General features: G+C 33.3%; 1 protein-coding gene across 1 annotated transcript in view; it reads right to left on the reverse strand.

Moving 5' to 3' along the window:
* The window catches only part of PCDH15 (protocadherin related 15), a 1,335,438-nt gene that overhangs the window by 958,669 nt on the left and 354,247 nt on the right, over positions 1-22,522 (reverse strand). The window contains exon 3 of the mRNA XM_032491427.1: positions 17,707-17,782. The gene's annotated coding sequence lies outside the window, so the exon portion shown is untranslated. The remainder of the gene's footprint in view (positions 1-17,706; positions 17,783-22,522) is intronic.

Genomic DNA, 22,522 nt, shown 5'->3' on the forward strand with positions numbered 1-22,522 from the left:
CTTGAAAAGCAACAACAGCAAGGTGATTGCAGAAATGGCTCCTCTCCTTGAATTAGTCTACTTGGTGAAAAAGGCCAAAGCCAGAATAGGTTTTAGGGTAAGATTGTGTGATACAGACCATAAGATCAACTGCTATAGCCAATGGTTAATTAGTCAGTCTTTTTGCAGATCCCACTACAAATACAACAAAATCCAAATCTGTGGTTGTCTACATCCCCATAACTTTCATTTTGGACAAAGAAGAATACATAAATAGTTACTCCTCTCAAATTTATTTTCACTTGACACAATTAATTTTAAATATACTGCTTAAGTGATTTTTAATTTGGAAACTCATTACAGTCCTCCAAGTTTTACAAGAAGAGGACATAACAGACCCAAGGTTTTTTTTCCCCAAGAAATGTATGTAGAGGCATATAAGAAAAATAAAAGCCATTCTTAGCAAAAGAAGAGAAAGAGAAAAAAAAAGTGCTTAGATTATAAGTAGAGGAATCCCATTTTAAAATGGCATACATCAATAGCGGGCATCTCTTCGTGGAGATCGGTAAAAAAAAAAAAAAAAGATCTTGGACAAATTATAATACACCAAGGCATTTTAACACACGACCATTCCTGGCTTATTTCCTCTCCTGGATATGTAAAGCATATTGAGATTTGAACAGCTCAGTCCCTTCTCTAATGCCCAACCCTCCAACACCATCTGCCAATTGCTCAGAGGAGTATCAGGTCTCTCACTGAATATTTAAGTGAGCAGATGCACACTCAGGAGGAAAGGAAGAGGGTATCCCTGAGGTCAGCATGCTAGGGCTCACGAAGAACTTTACTCAGGGATTTTGAATAAAACAGTAGGGGGTTACATGAAGGACAGTAGAAAAAATTAAAAATGGGACCAAAAAAAAGAAAAAAAAAAAAAAAAAAAAACGAAAACCACGGCCCGGTGACTGTGAATCCCTTTCATGGTATTCAAGTGATCATTAGCATCACAAAATTGCGTATTACTCATTATAGTCTGTTCTTTAATTGTGATAGAACAGTATATAGAGCCATAATCCTGGAGATGTGGTCTCAGATTCAGTTGCAAGATATGGAAAATCAAAGCAGCAGAAACATGTGAATTCTGAAATTACACACAAGTTAAAAAAGAAACCTAGAATTACATTCTTTTTGGAAAATTATGGCCTACATATGTTGTTATATGTAAATAATAGAATCAGAATGGAAACATATTAAAATCAAAGAGATAGCTGTAAATTAAATCAATCTGTTATTTTGAAGGACATTTATAGTGGATTCGTATCTTTATAAATGGATATTTATCATAATACATTTTGTAATATAACCTACTTTTAAAATATTTGTGAATATTTTTAATTTCACACATCAAAGTATATGGTTTTTTTGTAGTATATGTGTATCTGTGGTATAACTGACATATAACATATTATTAGTTTCAGGGGTACAACATGACGACTCAATATTTGTATATACTGTGAAATGATCAGCACAATAAGTCTACTTAATATCTGTCACCATACAGTTAGAAAAATTGTGTGTATATGGTGAGGTCTTTTATGATCTACTCTGTTAGCAACTTTCAAATATGAAATACAGTATTATTAACTAGAGTCACCATGCTTATATTATAGTTCCATGATTTATTTATTTTATAACTAGAAGTTTGTATCTTTAAGCAACTGTATTTTTCATTCCACATATAAGCAAAATGTGACCTTTTAATGAATCTAGTCCACTTTGTCTACCAATATTTCCAGATAGAAATTTATTATTTAGTTCCACCCATTTACTCTTTCTTGATACTTTCTCCTCTGCTCCAAGAAAATACTCTTATCTCAAATGATTTGCTAAGGGTCTTTTCACTCTCTGACCTATTTTACTGATGGATACGGTTTGAATCACAATAGCTAATGTAAATTACTTTGATTTAATGAAATGTAACATTTGATTATCTAAAATTTAAGTAATATAAAAAAACTATTGCAAGAATAAGAAAATATTTGAAAAAAAACCTCTACTAAAAGTATAAGTTTGTAGAGAAAGTTAACTGGTGTTCTATGCTACATCACTTTAAACTACATGCACAATTTTCACTTAACATTTGGTACATATATTAATAAAGGCAAAAATCTCGAAAAGGCTTTTTGAAAAAAATATTTCTTTTGGAAAGAGAATAAATATTAGTTTTTAATAATGTACTTACCACTTAATTAAATGGCATTCAAAGAAAAGATCAAAGTACTATTTTGTTTTTCCCCTCAGCATTTACACACACTCACAAATACCTTTAAAATGAGATGCATATAGATTGCCTGTGCTTGGGTACTCAAATGCTACAAATTATGGCTTGTAAGGTTTTTATCTGAAATATTTTCAGAAACTTCAAATAATAATATTATTGTTATCTAATAGCATATTATTTACCAATTGTATTATCAATTTAAATTAAAGTGAAAATAAAATGAATTACAGAATTAGAAGAAAACACATTTAACGGGAGATATATGATTGGTGTGTCTATACCCTCTGGATGAACAGTGATAAACTGCACCCTTTTGGTTTGCAAACAGTTAAGGATAAATAATGTATGTCCTATTACTCTAACAAATAAAAAAATCAAAAGACATAAAACTAAGAATTTTTATAATGACTGCAGAGTGAAAACTTCACGTATGTTATATACAGTTGTACAATAGAGGAAAATAGACAATAAATAATTGATATAAAATTAATCAAATGTACAGATGCTTAATGTTTTATTTTCTGTAATTTTAAACAGCATCTAATTTCAAAATAAAAACTTTACATTAAAATTTTTTGCATGTAGCTAGGAAATAAGAAGTGCTAGAAAGATGTTCAGTTTCTAGATGGTGGAGACAGATTCAAATAAACGTGTTTATTTCCTCTTTTCTTCCTTTTCTCCTCCTCTTTCCCTCCTTGGTTCAACCTTCCTTTCCTCCCCATCTCTCTTACTACTTTCTTTCTCCTCCCCCTCCTTCTCTCTCTCTTTGTCTCTATTTCTCTTTCTCTCATTCATGACATACTCTTTAACTGTAAAGAGAAGATTTTTATATTCCATTTGCTTCTCCCTTGGTAAATCAGAAGTAGTAATTAACAGCTTTCTGAGATATTATTCCCATCTGGGAAAAAATACCCTTTCTTCCCCAACTCTATCTGTGCCATTTTTTGTTCCATTTAACCTTGTCCTTTAATCATGTTTAAAACTAAAGATAATATTTTGACCAAAAAAAAAAAATTTGTCTTACAGATAATTATGGGCTTTTCCACTCCTACTCTTCAAATATTACCAAAAATGCTCCCTAGTGTCCCCTCCCAAACAAAAATTCCTTGTTAAATTTTAGGAAAAGAATAACAAAATACTTCCTTTGAGATGAGGTATTAATTTAAGGTGAAGCCTTAGTATTTAACAGGTTGAAATTATGTTAGAATGTAAGAAGAATGTTTATGAACTGACCCAGAAAACAGTGATTCACAAATGAGCCCAATAAATGAGGTATATAAATCAAATAAAGATTAAAGTACATTGACAAAAGTATTAACATTTTTCAGACATGGTGAACTATATCATACAGAGTACACTCATTGCTCAGCAGATATATATCACCATATTAACTCATTTAAATTATGGAGAACATTTCATTTTACAACCCAGGGAGGAGTTGACCTTCTTGGCAGGATCAATCCCATGACTCCATAGTAGCTGGTTAAGATTAGCATTAAAATTTAACCTTTTAGATCTACTATTAAAAGTAAATCACAGTCCTTAAATTTGGTAACATATAAAGTTTCACTATGGGAAATCATTTTCAGCATTTTATTGGAAAATTCATTTCAGAAAACTGACTGAAGGGCAGAGAAATCAGATCCCCTTTTAAGATTACGCTTTAGTCTTTATTTGCCTGAAATCTTCAAAAGCCGCATCGTATACACAAAACATGAACTAATCTTTATAAAGCAGCCTATCTATTAGACATATACAATGGGCTCTCAGCAAGAATTCTGGAAAAGAAGCTCAAGTACAGTTAATGACAGAATTTTAAGTTAAATACTGATCAAGATACTAATGAAGAATAAAACTTAGGGAAATGTGTCTGTTATTATCACAACAGTACAAGCTTTATTCACCCCTGGTGGGAATGCAGGGTTCATTTCAGTTTCTGACCTTAATTCTCTCACTAAAAATGACAGATACAAATATAAACTATGGTGGGTAAAAATAGCCCATATTGCTTAAACATATCTCAGTGTATTATAGTTCATATTAATTTAAGTGACTGATAAAATTAATGACATTTGAAAGTATTAAAATGGAGCAGTCTCAAGTGTACCTCTTAATTGATTGAAAATAAATGTAAATAAATTGAAAAATACTAAAAACAAGTATTCAACATTTTTCATGTGAAAAAATGATTTATCTGTACTAAATGAAAGTCTTAAAGTCCTCGTTATAGACATGGTATAACACATCAACAGGTACATACTATAAGATATAACAGCAATTCTCAGATCAGGTGACAGAGGCTATAATGTATTAGCTATCAAGTAAAATCATTTTATGAATAATTTCTGATAAGAGGAGAACTTATTAAGCAATAGAAAACTCAACCCCCTCTGTAATAGTTAGGAATCTATGTTGAAAGACACAGAAAGAAACAATTCAAATTGGTTTGCACAAAGTTACGGCTTCATACAACTAAAGGTTCCAGATACAACTTATCAGATATTTATTTATCCAGTATTTCAAGCTGTGAATAGGGCAAAGTAACTCTTCTTTTCTCAAATCTGCTTCTTTAGTTTTAACATCCAAAAGGACTTAGAACATTCCTTGAGCTATTTTTACATTCTATTCTAGATTTAAGTCCCAAGAATTGAGACCAATTGGCTCTGACTGACCCAAAAGGCATCATGTTCTCATTCTTGAATTAAGGCCAAGGGATGATAGGCACATACTGTATTATACTTATTGGTTAAACTACTCAGAACCCACATAGAACACCAGGAACGTACCAAATTACAAGCTGGCAAGGCTGAGTTCACTTTGAGCAGAGTGGGAGAGAAGAGGGACAGAAGAGGGTTGCCGGAGAGGCTGTAGTTACCTACTAAAACCTGCCAACCCACAGGTGTTTAGAACAATGAGAAAATTATTTCAATAACCAAAAATTTTTAGTTACTGGAATTTCACATGATTTAAAGACAATTTTGCACAAAATAAATGGCCCACGAAAACAAAATTTCTGAACGCTCTGGAAAGTTAACATACTATTAACCTTACCTCTGATTTTTAAATTGTTTGCTTTTTGACAACAGCAAACTCAAGATAAACAGTAGGTGAAAATTTAATCTTTTAAATTTCAAGATATAGATACAGAGAGTTGCTCCCAAAGAAACACATTGCTCCTTATTTTATAGTTACAGTCTATTTGGACAGAAAACATGCCACAGGGAAATGACTCAATTAAATGCACATAACAAAGCTATAATTTGACATGATATCACAACTGGAGGGAAAAAATTATATAGTCTGTTAACCAGCTTACATAACCACCCAAGACTGAAAAGACAGTGTAAAACTTAAAAACGAGAAGGTCATGACACTTCACTTAAATGGGGAACACTTGATGGTAGAAAAATATCTTTTAAAAAATGTTAACTATCACTAATAGTTGCTCAGGAAAAAAAAAAATACAAGCAGTGGATGCAATGTTATTAACGCTTCACACAGCAGGAAAGAAAAGCCAAGTGCTCTCCGTTATAATTTGAAGCTGCTGAATATTAAAATAAGAAAATCAAATGCAATGCATGTTTGGATAGTAACTGAGGCTCTTCAGAATCATAATTTTACATTTGCGGACAGTTTATCTCTTCATCTTTCTGAAGTAGATAAATTGAGTATCACAGTTAATAGCAGGATAGTGCTTTTGAACAAAGCCAAGTGTCTGTCTATTCAGCAAAGATATGCGTGCCGTTTTGCCTTCTATAAGATCCAACCGTATCTTTTTTAAGTGGAAAAATTCAGAAGAAACACATGTCAAATTTACTAGTGAGTTTTCTCTCGCAGTTACCTTATATGGGGGAGAGTACAGCAAACCTAGAAGACGTGAGTTTTGATTTTACTGCAAATTTACATTTATATACATAAGAATGGTAGCATTTTCCTTCAAGTAGCAAACACATACAATTGACTATTGTCCTCAAAAATTTTAAGCACTAAGTATTCTCACAATTCAAAAGATATGAGTGTGGAGAATTGAGAGCTGGATATTCTGTTAAATGACTTTAAACAATAAACTTGTTTCTTGTCCATATTACTGTTATGACTAATAAATGTTAGTGATCTAAAAATACAAAACGATGTGAATAATAGTCATTAGTGCTTTCTACTTCGGTAAGTTAGGTAGCAGTTAATAAGCAGCCAAAATATACTGTTAGGCATTCAACAAGAATGTTTTAAAATTTTTGTTTGTTTGTTTTAAATTTATTCTGGGAGAGCCATTAGGGTCTGAAGCTGCATCTCATAATCAAATACATTAGTATTTCTACAGTGAAACATGAAAATCTCCAGTCAGTGGGTACATAGAGTCAACACGAGCTTCACAAAAAGTCAGGATTGGTTTTGTCACCTGATGAGTTTTAACAAATAAATTGTTTAGAATTTTTTTTTTATTTTAAAATCATAAATAAGGGACTATACCTATAATTCTGCAGTTCATGCTTAGTTGGTGATAACTGATAAAGGTAAGAAGTGAGAATTGCAATGGTAGGTTGGAGAATACAGCAGAGGTTAGGGATCATAAAGCTCAGACCTGTTAGAGCTAAGGCTTGAAAATGCATGAGATTAACACTCGGGTCCACTTCCCTGCTTGATGACACCGGTCACATACATAGGACCACCTGAAAGCCGAAAGATCTTTAGGGACTACTGGAAACAATTCCAATCAGCAATGAAGGCAGCACTTAAATGGGAAAAAAATAATCACAATACTTTAACTTAAACTAAAAAGCTATGTCATAAAAAGTACAGAGCCCTCATGATTTTGTGTGTGTGTGTGTGTGTGTGTGTGTGTGTGTGTGTGTGTGTGTGTGGTATGTGTGTATTATTCCATATGCATACATATATACATGTACACAAAACCTATGTAAGTCCCATGAATTGTTCCGGGTTAGAGTTATACACTTTTCTCCCACCACCATGATTTTTTTTAAATTTCAATGGATATATTTAACCTCATGCTGAGAGAAGCACATAGTGTTAGTGAAAATACAAGTTATTTTTAAAAATACAAAATAGGATTAAAATCCAAAACAATAAATTGTGTTTTTTTAATATTTTCCTTTGAAAGGATAATAATTATCTTTCAGTAAGTCTAACTGATCTACTTTATCTGATTGCCCACATATATGGCTCATGTATCTGAAATGTTTCTATCAATAAAAACAAAATTACTCCAGATATACAGACTGAGACTGAAGACCTAAACACAGAGACTAGCCTAACACCGTCCAAATTGTATCCTGCGTGTTAGTGTCCCATCAGATTGGAGGCAGAACGCTGAAATCCAGTCTGCTCTTTCTTTCATCAGCTGTACATGTAGGCAGGGGCCTCAACAGTAGGGTGTAAGAGTTTGCCTCTACATTGTTCTCTGCACAGTGACTACATTTTTGCCATCATTACTGGCATGAGGGAGACTAAACTTTCTTCTCAGGGAAGGGCCTTTTATGGATTCTCTAAGGTACCTCTGTGCCAGTGCCCAGTGGTCGCCTTGTGCTAAACCACCCTTTACTTGATTACCATCTTAATAGGTTTAACTATATAAAGAACCACTCCTTTCTCATTAATCTTCCACATGACTGGTTTCTGTAGTGAAAACTGCAAGGGCGTTGCTTCTTGAGGTTCAAGAACATAAACATCTCTGGTTCTGCCACTTTATAGCCTAAGTGTTGCCTCAGGCAAGATGTGCCCGCATTGAAGATAAGGAGTCAGTTTCTGCTCCAACAAGCCATTTAAAGAACTGCTGTGACTATGGACTTAAGCCAGAAATTGTCACATCCTCATGGAAACACATTTAAACATTTACAAACTGAGTTAAGCTCAGAAAATGACTGAATCTATAACTCAATTTGTATACACAGAGTGAGAAATTACAATGTAAAAGCTCATTATATGGGTCATTACTATGTAAATTTTCCTTTAATACATCCTAATTTCTGACTTGAGTTTGAAATACATTACTTCTATATACATTCAGAAAAAATTGAGACCAGTAGGAGTTAAACTGAAGTGTTGATATGAAAAAAAATTATAGCATTTAAGTACATAAAAAGATATAAATTTCATTTTCCAGGGTGTTAGAAGTCACTTTAAAATTAAAATAGCATGCCTATGAGAAATAAAAAACCTTCTGGTTTTTCTTTGAGTTAGTAAGAGTTACTTTTAATAACTATGAAAACTATTCAAACTTCAGTGTTTCAAGTTATCCAGAAATCCTCTGGGGTGAGACAGATATTGACAGATAAATGGATATATATATAGGTAGATACATACAGGTATTTTTCATATCAGAGTGAAAGCAAGTATAGTATTAATCAAGAGAAATCAACTTTAAAAACACGCATTTGTGAAGTTCCATGTGCATTTCTATGTACATGTAAGGGTCTACATTTATATAAATGTGTATGTATGCACATGAATAGAGCATCATGAGGAAAATAAAGAACAAAATGTATAAGGAGACTAATGGTACTTTGGAGATAAGTTTTAAAAAGAACTAATAAAAACAGGCTCACACCAAAAGGAGTTGACTTTTAATTCAAAAGAATTAAAATACTGTGTACCTTTTTTTTTTTTTTTTTTTGCAAAATTTGGATTGAAGATGCTTAAAATGCTTACTATTTTGTTCAAAGTACAGCAGGTAGTATTAACGTTATCAGTTAGGGAGGGGAGCAGCAATCACAAAGAGAAAGTCCAGAATACACACTACTTCCCCCTTCCAGAAAGTAAGCAGCACTCGGGAATCCCTCAGAAATTGCTGTATACCACTAAGAGGAAGGTACTCAGTGGATAATTAGAGTCATAAAATGAAATACAGAAAGGAGGGATTTTTCATCCCATATAAGCACAGAAGTTGAAGCATGTACATTAAGAACTTCTAAGACATCACTGACACCTTCCTACTTCCTGTGAATTCTCCTCCTGTAAATACAAATAAATCAGGCTGGGCTATTGGTAATAGCGCTTTTCCTCCCCTTGGACCCAACAGTAGCACTGAAGAAGTGGTTCTCAGATCGGACAATGAAGGACTTCACTTCCTAGACATGCTTAGGAGTTGAACGGAGCCTGCAGTGACAGTGACAGCCTGCTGCGGTAACACTTCCATTCTTATTTCTCACAGCCACCAAAGGGGGGTAAGACTTCTCCAGGTAGTCCAGAGTGGAGAGAAGGAATGTCAACATACAGAAGTCAACAGATACAGAAGTATAGATACTGTATTATTTCAGAGGGTTTTAGGAAGCTTACAGTGACACAAACCAGTCTGTAAATGATAAATAGAATAATAAGTCAGACATTACAAAATGCATGCCTAGATGTTAACAATGGTTATTTCAGTGGAGCATGTCTATAGGTATTATAGCCGCTACTTACATTTTATTTATGTTTTTCTGTCTTTCAGAATGTAATTTTTATTACTTTTCATGTTCTACATTTAACTCTTTTGAGTTATTAAGAAACGTGCTAATCTGACAGAAAAATTAGGAAGAAGATGGAGAAGGATGAAGAAAATTAAATGAACACTGAAGTTCTTACATGCCATTCGAAGAAAGTGACCACAGATTAGGCTCTGAGCTTTTGAGCGACCAGTGGGGAAAATATGTCATAATTTTAGTTAAATATGTTCAAGAAAATCATTAATCAGAAAAACAAAACCAATTTAGGACTCATGAGGCAAAGAAAAATAATTCTCAAAGAGGTCCTTGAAGGTTGTGTTGTAATGAACATTTTTAACAACCTCCCTTTGGAATAAACAGTGACACAATTATTGGCACTTTTTCCTTAAAGAATTTCTCCACAGGTAGCCATTCCACAGATGGTGGCAATTCCCACGAGTTCCCCAAGGGCATGGGTCGATGCCACAGTGCACCTAGTATGTCTACAGAAATGAAGAGGCAAAATTCCTTAAATACTGTTTTGTAAAACTGAGTTTTGATATGTGCTTGTTAACAAAGATCAGATATTACTGATTCTTCACAAGGATCTAAATATAAGTATTTTTAACTAAGCTCCCATCCAAATGATTCAGCAATTAACCAAGACAAAGTTAGGACTGACTCACCAAAAGGTGTCCAGAGATGACTCCTGCATAGATATCAAAAACATACAAATCCAGAAAATCCATGAAAAGAGTAAATAAAACAAAGGGTCTATTTCATGAATATAAAAATAGATGATCAGGGATCCACATTTTAATCCACACAGCCAAATAATCTGTATCTTGGATATATATTTAAGAACAATTATACTTTAGATCAGTTTTGAGTATTTAATTGCCCAATAAAGTATCCAATGAATATCTAACTTTAAGAATTTCCATGCCTCCTGAAATTTTTGAAATAAATTAAGAAAATCATACCTCTAGGAAAATTAATGACATTCACTGCTGCATAGATAATATATCTATTATTAAGTAAGCTAGTTAAACATTGGAAGATATTGTATCTACTAACTGATGACTGTGATCTTTGGAATACCTGAAGCCACCATGTCCAGTTTTCCATTAAAGCTGCTTTCTATTTGGTTAACCTATATACAAAATCACTGATTTATTTATTTATTTATTTATTTATTTTTTACTTACCATTTTGACCCCTGCAAGTGGCAATTTTATGTGGCTCAACTTAATAGTTCATGATAATAAAATTATTTCCTATGCTCCTGGGAGAATACCTGTCTTTATTCTTTATATCAGGAGTTAGAATAGGACATGAAATACACCTATGTACACACTTAAGAGTGATTCTCTTACTACAGACGTAGAGTGCATTTTGTTTATTGCCACTTTGGCAGCTCTCCTCTTTTCAAGAGTTCCCATCTCTGTGATCTGGTCATGCTGATAGTTGCCTTATTCCAGAGGTGGACTTTATAACCTCAGCCAAGTCAGTAAGCACTAGCCACCATGATTGGCTGGCTCAGAGGTGGGCCTGTGACAAAGATGGGCTAAATAGAGGAGGATGAGTGACTTTTGGGGGAATTCTATGGATATGAATTTGGAGGCACGTAGGACACCGAGAAAAGACAGGTTAGACTGAGATCCTGAGGGAAGCCTGTCTTCAAATGAAGTTATCACCAATGAAATCAAAGCTAACAGTTGTAAAATCACTAAGTCCTTGGATCAATCCTTTCCTGAAGCCTAAGGAGGAATTCTAGACTTTCAGATTCATAATAAACTTTTTTTGTTTATGCTGATTTGAGTTATAGTTTCTGTTACCTTCACTATAAAGGATCTTAACACAGGTGTGACAGTGCTCATGACTATAGACAGGTGTGTGTATTGAAAATCATTAAACCATTACACATAAATATACAAAGTTGGTAAGTTTATTATACCCTATCACTTCAAAAGCATTTATATTTAAAATCATATATAAAATGTATATACAAATGTCTTATTGTCTTTTCTTCTAGAGTGGACACTCAATCATCTTTAAAAACTTTTTATACAACTAGTGATGCGCACTAGGCTTGGACTTCTTATCTGTTATGGGAATACTAATTCTCTGGGATTTTACTGATGTGACAGATGGAAACAAATATAAGACAGGGGTACGATGGGGAGAAGAGGAAATATCACTGACATCACACATTTCAAAGATTCACCACTCTTCAGTTACCTCCTCATTCTTACTGACACAAACATCATTCCAGCCGTTAATTATATTCCAAGACAGAAGTGCCTCTACCACCAGTTTCTCTAATCTTGATACATGAACCTCAATGTCCAGACAAACAGAGTAACAGCTGATTATATCTGACAGGCTTTCAGAGGGACTGGGGTTAGAGGTAAAAGCATCTGAAGTGAGAAACAGATGTGATCATTAAAGAAGGGGCGCCTAACAGCGTGATTCAATTTGGTCTAAGTTTAAAAAAAACAAACTGAGTGACAGAAGCTATCAGAGAGGCACTGGATATACCTCTATGATGGCATTTATAATCTCAAGGTTTTGAGGGGGAGAAAGGAAAAAAGGGAGAAAGAGAGATCAAGAGAGACAGAGAAAGAGAAAGAGAGGCATTAGAGTATTTTGCTGTTGATAAAACAATTTTTAAAAATATCATCTCATTTGGGTTTTGCAACAAACCTACACAGTGTGAAGGGAAATTATTATCATCCTCATTTTAGAAATAATGAAAGGGAGGCTGATGTTCTCTGTGGCTAAATGACTTTAGTACAGCCATATAGCTAGCAAAGGGTGGACTTGTGATTATATTTCAGATCTTCTGACTGCAAATCTTCAGAAGTTGTATATACTACTTCCACATTATAATTCACCATTTATAAATCACAAATAAGTATTAAGTCAAAAAAGATGCTAATATCATTTCAAATGGAAAAGCTTTGCATATGTGGCCACATATTAGTCTAATTGGTTCCGGTTGTTAGCACTTGTCTCTGACATATTTTTGTTTATCTTATTTCAAAAGACTGTTTTTCCTTTCTCTCTCAATATATTTATCAGATTATATTTATTAATCTTAAAAATAAATATAAGGTATAGCTTGGCTAAAATCATCCTCTGAAAATTCTTACAAAATACTTAAAAATTTCTATAGCTGTCTGTGTGCATCTTAAAAGCTACTCTGAATCCTCTGATACCTATTCACTTCCTACATGGAATGGAAGAAAGTCAGTGTTCTTTCCATTTCCCCTGCAGCAAGGAGTGGCCACCTGATCCACTTCTGGGCCACAAAATATAAGTGGAAAAATGCAGTTGGTACTTCTGGAAAGTTTGGCTTTCCCCTAGTAAAGAGAATCACCACATTTGATGCAGCATTTCCCTTCTTCTGGCTTTATGTTTGGGCACAATGGCTGTGAAGGCAGTAGTAATAAATCCTTAATATCTAGATAATACTTTCTTGGTCCCTGAAACTCTCAAAACCGTTTAAAACATGTTAAGTATGCTTTATGTCACAACTTACCAACAGACAATATAAACAGCCTCACTAGACAACACACACATGCATCATTTTTGCCCAGAAGCAAATGGGTACCCCTTCGTCAAAGAATCAATTTGTCTCTATCATGCTAATATTCTTCAGGGGCTTGGAATTTCAGTTGGATTAAGCACCTTGTTGATGAAGACCTACTTTTCAGTCTTATATTATATGATCCTGTCAGATCTTCTGCAAAAGTGACTTCTTGTCCCCACTGCCACCACCTTTCCCTTATTCATGCCCTTCCATCTAACAACAATGCTTTCTCATCATCCTCTCTTCCATAACGCTGCCTGTTGAAGCCTAGGTATAGTCTTTCAAGCTTATCTGAAACAGTAACTCTTGTACGAAGCCTTGCCTGATACCTGTAACCAAATAAATTTTTTTCCTTTAATCTCCCTGGAAAATAATTTACTGCTTATATGACATCAATATCATGTACTTTATTAATTTTTTTATGTGTACTAGTCCCATTCCCTGCCCACTGCCAGATTATCACCATCACTCCCGTTAGACCACAAAGCTCATGGAGGGCAAGAAGAGTATATGATTCATTTTCCTTGGCTTCACAACACCTAGCACAGATCCTGACATTGGTGTGATAGCCACGGGCACCAGGATTGATGGAGTTGATTTCTCTGTGGGAAGTGATTGCTTTCTTTACTGCAACGTATTTGTCAAAATAATAAAGAGGATGGGTTATCTCCCTGAAGCTTAAATTTTACAGAGCCTTGTCTTTTTAAATAAAGAAGGATCTTAAGAACAGAGATTTCCAAAAGCACCTCTGCATGTTATTAGCAGAACTGGCAAACTACTGTATACAGGCCAAATCCAGCCCACTGGCTCTTTCGGCATAGTTGTACTGGAACACAGCCAGGCTGATTTGTTCACATAGGATCTAAGGCCACTTTTGTACAACACAGACAGAGTTGGGTAGTTACCACAGAGACCAAATATAAAGAGCCCACAAAGCCACAAAGATTTCTATCTGGCACCTTACAGAAAAAGTTTACTACATCTCGTTATTAAAAAGGTCCAAAGCAGCAATAATTTAATGGTCAAATCAGTGAGAGAAACAATGCAACAGTTTTCATAAGGCAGAACTACTCTGAGATGCCATGTCTCTGACTTTCCAAAATATTTTTGATCATAGGGAGTTTTTTTAATGGATTGCATTTCAGGATCAGGGATCTGAACATCACCAGTTTGGCCAATGCTTCTTTCGAGCAGTACAAGAAAAAAAAAAAAAAAAAAAAACTGAACTGCAGTTCTTCATTTAAAGTATTGCCCTCATCTGATAATATTTAACTCTGTGAATTCACTTATTTTTATAGTGATTTTCTCTGATACAATTAAGCCACTTAGCAAACTTCCTCAGCGCATGATAAAAGGACCTCTTAAGCTTCCTTCAGGTAAAAGTGAGAACATACTTGCACTATAAACAAGAAGACAGTAATTATCTGAGTGATGTGGATAATTAACATCAAAACAACCACAAATGTCCTTGAGGGGAGAATCTATGATCTCAGATTTAAAATTATTTAATCTAATATAAATGAAATCAGTAAATACCAGGTTTAGGTACATTAACATGATTGATCACAGTTATTAACCTTGTTAGGTACAGAAACTGCTTTATATATTTTCTTATTAGTTCTTACATTACTGCTTTCTTCAATCTCAATACCTTCTGTAGAAAACAAAATCTGCCTCATTCATACTTCATTAAACTATGTTTCCTCAACTTGAGTAAAAGATGATGTAAAAAAATGTTAACTCAAAATGTATTATCTTCCCAAAGGCTTAGAGATGTGTACAATTTTAGTTATTCCATTCATTTAATCTAATAGTTGATACAAAAAATATTATAATTAAGTTGACAAATGTATACTCCAATAGACTATTTAGGATTATCTCACAAAGGTAAATTCAATATGTATAGATTAACATGTAATTCATCTGCTCTAACCCCAGACAGATGCCTTCTTACTACCAAAGGAGAGACAGCGTGCTGCAGTAGAAACTATTCCTTCTGTCCTTTCAACTTAAGCTTTTTTAAGTGAGCAAAGTCTCCCAACAAGGAAAGCCTAAGGACTTAAGCACTCAACACTAAAGTACTCAAGGAACTTCATCTCACAGTCTGGCAGTGCTATTACTTGACTTTACCTACTCCTAATGAAGTTTCTTCATTGATGGTTTCTAAAATATTCTCTAGTCAATGTTTTGTTTCCTTATCCTATTAGTACAATTGATATTACCTAGAAATGTGTCTCTTTGAATAATTTACCTGTTAAATGTATTTATTTAATATGATACTTAGTTACAAAAATGAGTCAAAATAGTTAATTAGATATGCAAAATTCTTTGAGATTAGAAAAAAGTAATAATATCTAAGCATAGGGAAGGTAACATCACATTGAGGAAGTTGAAATACATATTGAGGAAGTTCCTGCAAAATTACTAACGTCCTTTCCAAGTAGATTATGTTCTTGGAACTTTGTTACTTAACAGTACTAACAATGTACCAATTACACAAGGAGAGAAGCAGATATTCTTTATACTTAGGTCAGGACACATACACAAAAAAATAATTTCCCTAAAATCTCAAAAGGGGAAACTAAATACATTCTTTATTTTTTAAAGTTATTCTTTTTACCCTCATACAATAGGCCACAATGGCCTGATCTTTATTAGCAATATTTGAACACACTCCCACCATACAAGCAAAGTGGGGAGGATCAGATGAAAAGTATTTATTCTCACACCTGAAGGAATTTATTATGCTGAAAGGTAGAGAACCAAGAGCTGCTGAATATGAGCGTTTCTGCTGGAACCTTTGGTACTGTGCTAGGATTACCTATTTGTCTGTCTATCTATATTTACACACATACACAAATAGGTAAACTGGTATGTTAACAAACATGCTAATAGTAATTCTGCAGTAATAAGCTATTAACACATTTTCTTTGAATAGTCTGAGAGAAAATTCACTGGAATTTATCTTGAACTATAAATAGCAAGAAACTTTAGGACATGGATTTAGTCTCTTTTCACTTAGTATTTTCATGCTTTCATGTACTCATCAACAAAATGAAACCATGATTTTTTTTTTAATTTACATGTTCCTTTGTATGAAAAATGTATTATCTGGAATATATTGTTCCATGTATGCATATATGAGGAATAAAGCTGTTGTTGGAAATATAAGGCCTCATGTAAATTTAAATATACTTAAACAGACATATCTTATGTTACAAAAAACATCTATAGCAGAACTTTTAAAATTTGAGTACATTTTTAAAAACTGAACTCATAATTACTAACAAAAGTATTTCAACTCTATTTTCAAAACTCTATAAATGCCCCCACAAAATTGCTTTTTAGTCATATTTATAGTTATATAATAAAAATATCATTGTAAATATAGTTATTTTTAATATTTTAAAATATTGAGGTAGCAAGTATTTATGGAGTGCCTACCATGCCACGGCAGTAAGACAGATGCTATAAAATACAACAGTGGACAAAAGAGACAGGTTCTTTATCTTTCTCGAGCCTACATTCTGCTCAGAGTGAGAAGAATTCAACAATAAGCAAGCATGTGTATACACACTATATTTTTTCATAAATTGAAAATTACAATTATATATTTCTTCGTTAAAAGTATTTGCTTTTCTGAAATATCATGTTCTACTTTTAACTGAGCTCTTTAAATGCCAATTTCACCCACTGCTATCTCGATTTGGAAGAAATTATCTATTTCTGTGCCTATTTCTGTAAGTTTCCACTCTGGTTTCACTTCCATGGATTTAAAGTATTATCAGATCACAAAATATATTTCTGCTTGCTTTCACTGAAGCTATTATTAGCCAAATTTTATCTTAATTCCTATTTTTTTTTCTCCAAAGTTCCAAAAGCCATTTTTTTTTCTGCAATCAAAGCACAAGCCTCACTTCAGAAATACATAAAAGAAAATTGATTTTCATGTTGGAAATGTCAAACTTCTTCCTATAATAGTCAGCTATGGTTTTCTGAGACAACAAAGTTCAAAAAGAGCCATCGACCTGATGGCTGTTTGACACATGATGATGGATTCAACATGTCTACTATTTTACTGCCAGAATGTCCTCCAAGAGAATGAGACAATCAATGAGGAATAATAAATCTAAACTGGGGAGAAGGTTCACTTGTTTTAAATGTATTAAAAGAGAAAATACTGGTATTTCACTTCTCTGGAAAAAGACTTTCATAAACTCTGTCATTAACTCTTTTTTTCTCTTTCTGGCCTAGACGAATCAGTCATACATATACCTGCTTAAAGAAATCGAGCAATGCCTGAAAGTTAAACTCCATGTGCAGTTACTGAACTTAATGTAAGATACAGATCCTATGTATCGTTCTTCTCCAAAGGAGAGAAAAAAATAACACATAAAGGATGTAATTTTAAGAAAAACATAAACATCACTCACCCTTGCGTCTTGTCCCTCTGTCAACCAATGGTTCTGGCAACTTCAACTGTTTCTAGTGAATGACATCTTCATTTTCCTATAGGATAGAGTTATTGATCAATGCCACATCAAAAGCAAAGGCTTTATTCAGGTGCAGAACATAGAAGCAATTTATTTTCTTACAGACTATAGTTATGCTTGCAATGAATTAATGCAAATTCTAGAAAGTAAATCTTGCAATCATAATTGTAAGTTTTCAAAGCAGCATGCTTCTGATTGAAAATTTAACTCGCAGAATGCATACCACCATACATGCTCCAGATTATGTTCTTTATTTAGAAAACAAAATTTCACTTCCACCGGCACATTTTTATGCCTTTTGATCAGAGTCCTAACAAGGAAGTACAGTATAAATTCTTCAATGACATTTTTAAAATGGTAAATAGATTCAAGACAATTAAGGACAACTATATAGATTTAAGGTCACTTTTGGGTCTGTGGCAATTTTAGCTTTCAGAAAGTTATAACTATACCATTATCTTCTTAGGTTCACAAATTTTGCACCTAAGTGTATCAAAGGAGAAATGGATAATTTTATGATAATGTAATGAAAAATCTTAAGACATTTTAGATATTGCTATTATTCTTACTAGATTTTAATTTTCCTCAAAGTTGAAAACTTTGTCTTAATTATTCATAGCTCTTTTAGTTCCTTAGTTAATACTGCATTGAGTGTGTACAAGTCAAGAAATACATACAGAAATAGATGGAAATACCTACAATTTGTTTCAAACACTTAAACATATTCCCTTGAAACTACAGAATATCTGACGTTGACGGATGCACTTAATTTATGGAAAACAAAGATAATGGTTTGTTTCTCAAAACCAAACTTTGCTTGTGAACTACTGACTAACTGGAGAGAAATACACAGAAAATTCTATTTCAAAATTATACATCTAAAACAATTATATCAAATAGCACAAAGTAAATAACATCATGAGAAAGAAGATAATTATTCACAAAAATCTAGAACACACAACTGAATTTTTGAAAATAGTGTTTGCATAAATATATTAAGATCTATATAAAAATAAAAAATGAGAAATGCATAAAAGTCAATTTTTATACCTCTTTAGGGATTAGGAAATATCTAACTTCAAGGAAAAAATGAATAAGACAGTTCTAATTTTTTTTAATTAAGCAGCATATTCATCTATTTTTTTCACAATAAAATGTAACTTTAACATCAATATAAAAAAAAAAAAACAGTTGAATCTTTTCAGTCAAATTATGGATGGGGTTTGAAGGGATCTCCAAAATTTATACTCTACCTGTCAAGCCCACTCTGGCTCCTTGGTAGCACCTGGGACATTTTTGTACAACCTTATAGCCCCATAGAACACATTCTGAAAACTCTTGATATAAATAATTTCTTATCATACTTTAATAACAGCTATAAAAAAAAGGATATGGCATTGCAATTGATTTAATCAACAATGACCATAATAAGAGGACAATTATTATGGGCACTTACTGAACATACACAGACTCTGAGTGTCACTCCAAAGACCAGAAATGGCTAGATTTTCTCTAGAGGTTCTCTATATTTCTGAATAGTGTTGAACCTTCAGTTAATTCCATGCTACATAAACCATGTTGCACTGTACTTCAGGTCTATTTGGTAAGACACTGTGTGGTTGTTCACCATGATCTCTGAGTAATGATTATATGTTATAAAATATAAAAGAAACTGCAGAAGATTTGTAAATTAATATTTAAGGTATTTAATACCTCCAGATTGAGGGGGTGGAAGACAAAGGAAATAGAAGCCTCTATAACTTCAGCAAATGTAAATTATATGTAAAAATGTAATTTTATGTGATTGTTCATATATATTTCCATTATAGTTCCAAGGCCAAAATAATTACTTAAATTTCTACTTTTTTAGCACTGATTTAATCAGTCCTAGATTTGGGAAGTTATAAATCAGAGCTTATATCTAGAGTATAGGATTTCAAATAAATAGTTATACATTTACAAAAACTGAGAGGTAGGGTAAAGGTGACATCTTTGGTTAATACCAAGTCCTGAGGTATTCCATTTATTATCAATTTTAAAGTTTTTTAATCCATTTTTCTAGATTGATACTTCAACAGTAACTCCTCTAGAGTTACCCAAGCTTTTCTAACTGTTCTGGACTTCCCTGGTATTAACATAAGCAGAGATTCTATTTATTTACAGCACACAGCTCCACACAGCACTTTGGAAACGTGCTAGCTGATGAGCTTAAACTAGTGCTAGAATCATTGGCTACGAAAATTATTGTTTTCATTGAAAAATCTTATTCTTGATTGACCTCTATGATGTAGTAATACAGTATTTAATCAATGAGATAGATTGGTTAACTGCATTTCATCTCTTTAACAGTGTCATTAAATGTACAACCACAGAAAGATTTACGATATGATCTAATTGAGCAACCACTCCACCTGGACAACACTTGAATAATGAAGCAGTTTGAGATTTATTAAGGTAAAAGACTTAATGTTTCAAGAACTGGAATTTCAGTCTCTGAAAACATCATTCTCAAAAGGGTAATACTTTCCATTTTGAATCTAACGTAAACACTAAGGAAATGTAAACTGATAAAAATACGAAGTTACACGATGTTTTGCTGTACAAGAGTGGGTAGATGTATGTAACAGACTGTCAGTTACCAGAGGTAATTATTTTTAAAAAGCCACTTGCCTAGGTGTGAAATAAAAATAGTAGAAAGAATTAATGTAATTAACTAAATACTAAAAATGGTAAAGGACAAGAAAAAAATATGATTTAAATAAATCTTAGATTTACTTTACTATTTAATGTTATCAACTATTAATAGACATGAAATTGTATAAAAGTCAAATCAATGGTTGTTTAATTAAAGTTATGCGGGAGGGGAAAAGATAGGAAGAAAGGCAGGAAGGGAGGGAGGGAGGGATGTTAACAGGCACTGAGGAAAAGAGTGGAAGGCAATTTGGTACACCATGACAAAGATCTTTATATCTAGCATGAATGTTTTTTTAGAAGCTGGAGGCTGTAAAGAAGATAAAACCACCACTATCATCACCTTTAATGAAAGATTAAAAAAAAAAAAAAAAGACAGCAGGGCATCCTAAGAAATAAAATCATGAAATTCCCAGCAACAGGCCTCTTGCAAGGTGTTCAGGGATAAAGCGTAGCTAATTTTTTTCTCTTAGCATGCTTTACGGTTTGAATTTTAAGACACTGCTCCTCTGCCCTTTCCTCTACATTTCTGTCTGCCTTTTTGCTGGTTTCTTCTCACTTCTCTATCTCTAAATGATGGAAATCCCAGGTCTCTGACCTTACATCTCTTATCCTATTTACACACAGTGATTTCCTGTGTGTTTTTTATCTAGTCTTATGGAATTAAATATCACCAAATTGGCGTCTTCAGGCTACAGCCCTCCACGCTCTTGCTTTTGATTCTACCTGAATTAACATGGCCAATGCCAAGCTCCAGAGTCTCCCTTCTTCCTCCAATTCCCTTCTTCACTCCTTAAACAGCAGTTCCTTTCTTTCACTAGGTTAAGACAGGACAATGATGCATTCTCTACACTATGAGGGCTCCAAGTTACTACTTAATATTTCTTCATCTAATATTTTTCATCCAACATTTCTGTGTTCAAAATGTGTTCTCAAATTCCTAATAACTCATATGACACTGTTGTTTATTTCATTTTTTTTATAATTACCCTAACAACTTCATTCAGCTTCATAAAATCTCTGCATATTTTAAGCCATGATACAGTAAGGCAGAGTGATACAGTGGAGGGACCTAGAGTTAAGGGGGAGAAAAGGGGGGTTGTGGGGGAGGGTGTCAGCCCACTTTGCTATTTGGCATTTGAGGAAGTTCTTTGCCAAACCATACTTTATTAATTTATAAACTCAGTATGTTGGACCTGATGATTCATAACATGTGGTACAGATCTGTGATTCAAGACCACGCAATTTTAAACCAGAAGTAGACATTGGCTTCAAATCAAGAATTAACAGCAGTCATTTGGCAATAGATTTTTATGTGAATAAGGATTTGATTACAGATCTGGAAAAGGATGGTGTGTTCAGGATGTGGAATAGCTGAAGAGTGGTTATCTGTGTCACACAATTGTCACATCTGCAGTAGATTTAACCAGGAAGGAAAAGAAAAAGATAAAGAAACTTTTAGTAATAGAAAAGAACTTGAATCCAAGCAATAAAAGCCATTTAAATTTAAGAACTATTTTGCATATTACACTTCAAGTCTTTCAGAGAAGATAACATAAATTCTTCCTGGTTGTTGTAGAATGGATTTCATGACCATTTGCTTAAAATCTAGAGATTCTAAAAAACCCCTGAAATATCGCACTTATTTTTCTTAAAAGCCCTTAGAAAATTTATTTTGAGTGACATACAAAATATAAAATAGGTACTGTTAGTCAGAAGAATAAATTTATATTTCAGGAAAATACCAGTGTATGACAGAGCTCTTCAATTGAGGAAAAAAATACTTTTTTATGAAAAGATATTCTAAGTCACTATATTTATCAGGGTCATTTCTTAAACCTAAGTACTCATCTAATAAAATACTGTGATTCATTTTTTCTTTCAAGATAAGGACACAAACATGTTCAAGGGAAGGCATGATCTTTGATTTTTTCAAAATTGTTTTAAATTAGTAAAAGATGGGCATAAAATCCTGGAAACAGCTGCTAAGTGAATGGTTTTGTTTGTGACCAAAATAATTAATATATGACTTTGCAGAAAGCCTTGTGAGTATTTTGCATAACAA

Source organism: Camelus ferus, chromosome 11, assembly GCF_009834535.1.
Source record: "Camelus ferus isolate YT-003-E chromosome 11, BCGSAC_Cfer_1.0, whole genome shotgun sequence".
Taxonomy (NCBI): domain Eukaryota; kingdom Metazoa; phylum Chordata; class Mammalia; order Artiodactyla; family Camelidae; genus Camelus; species Camelus ferus.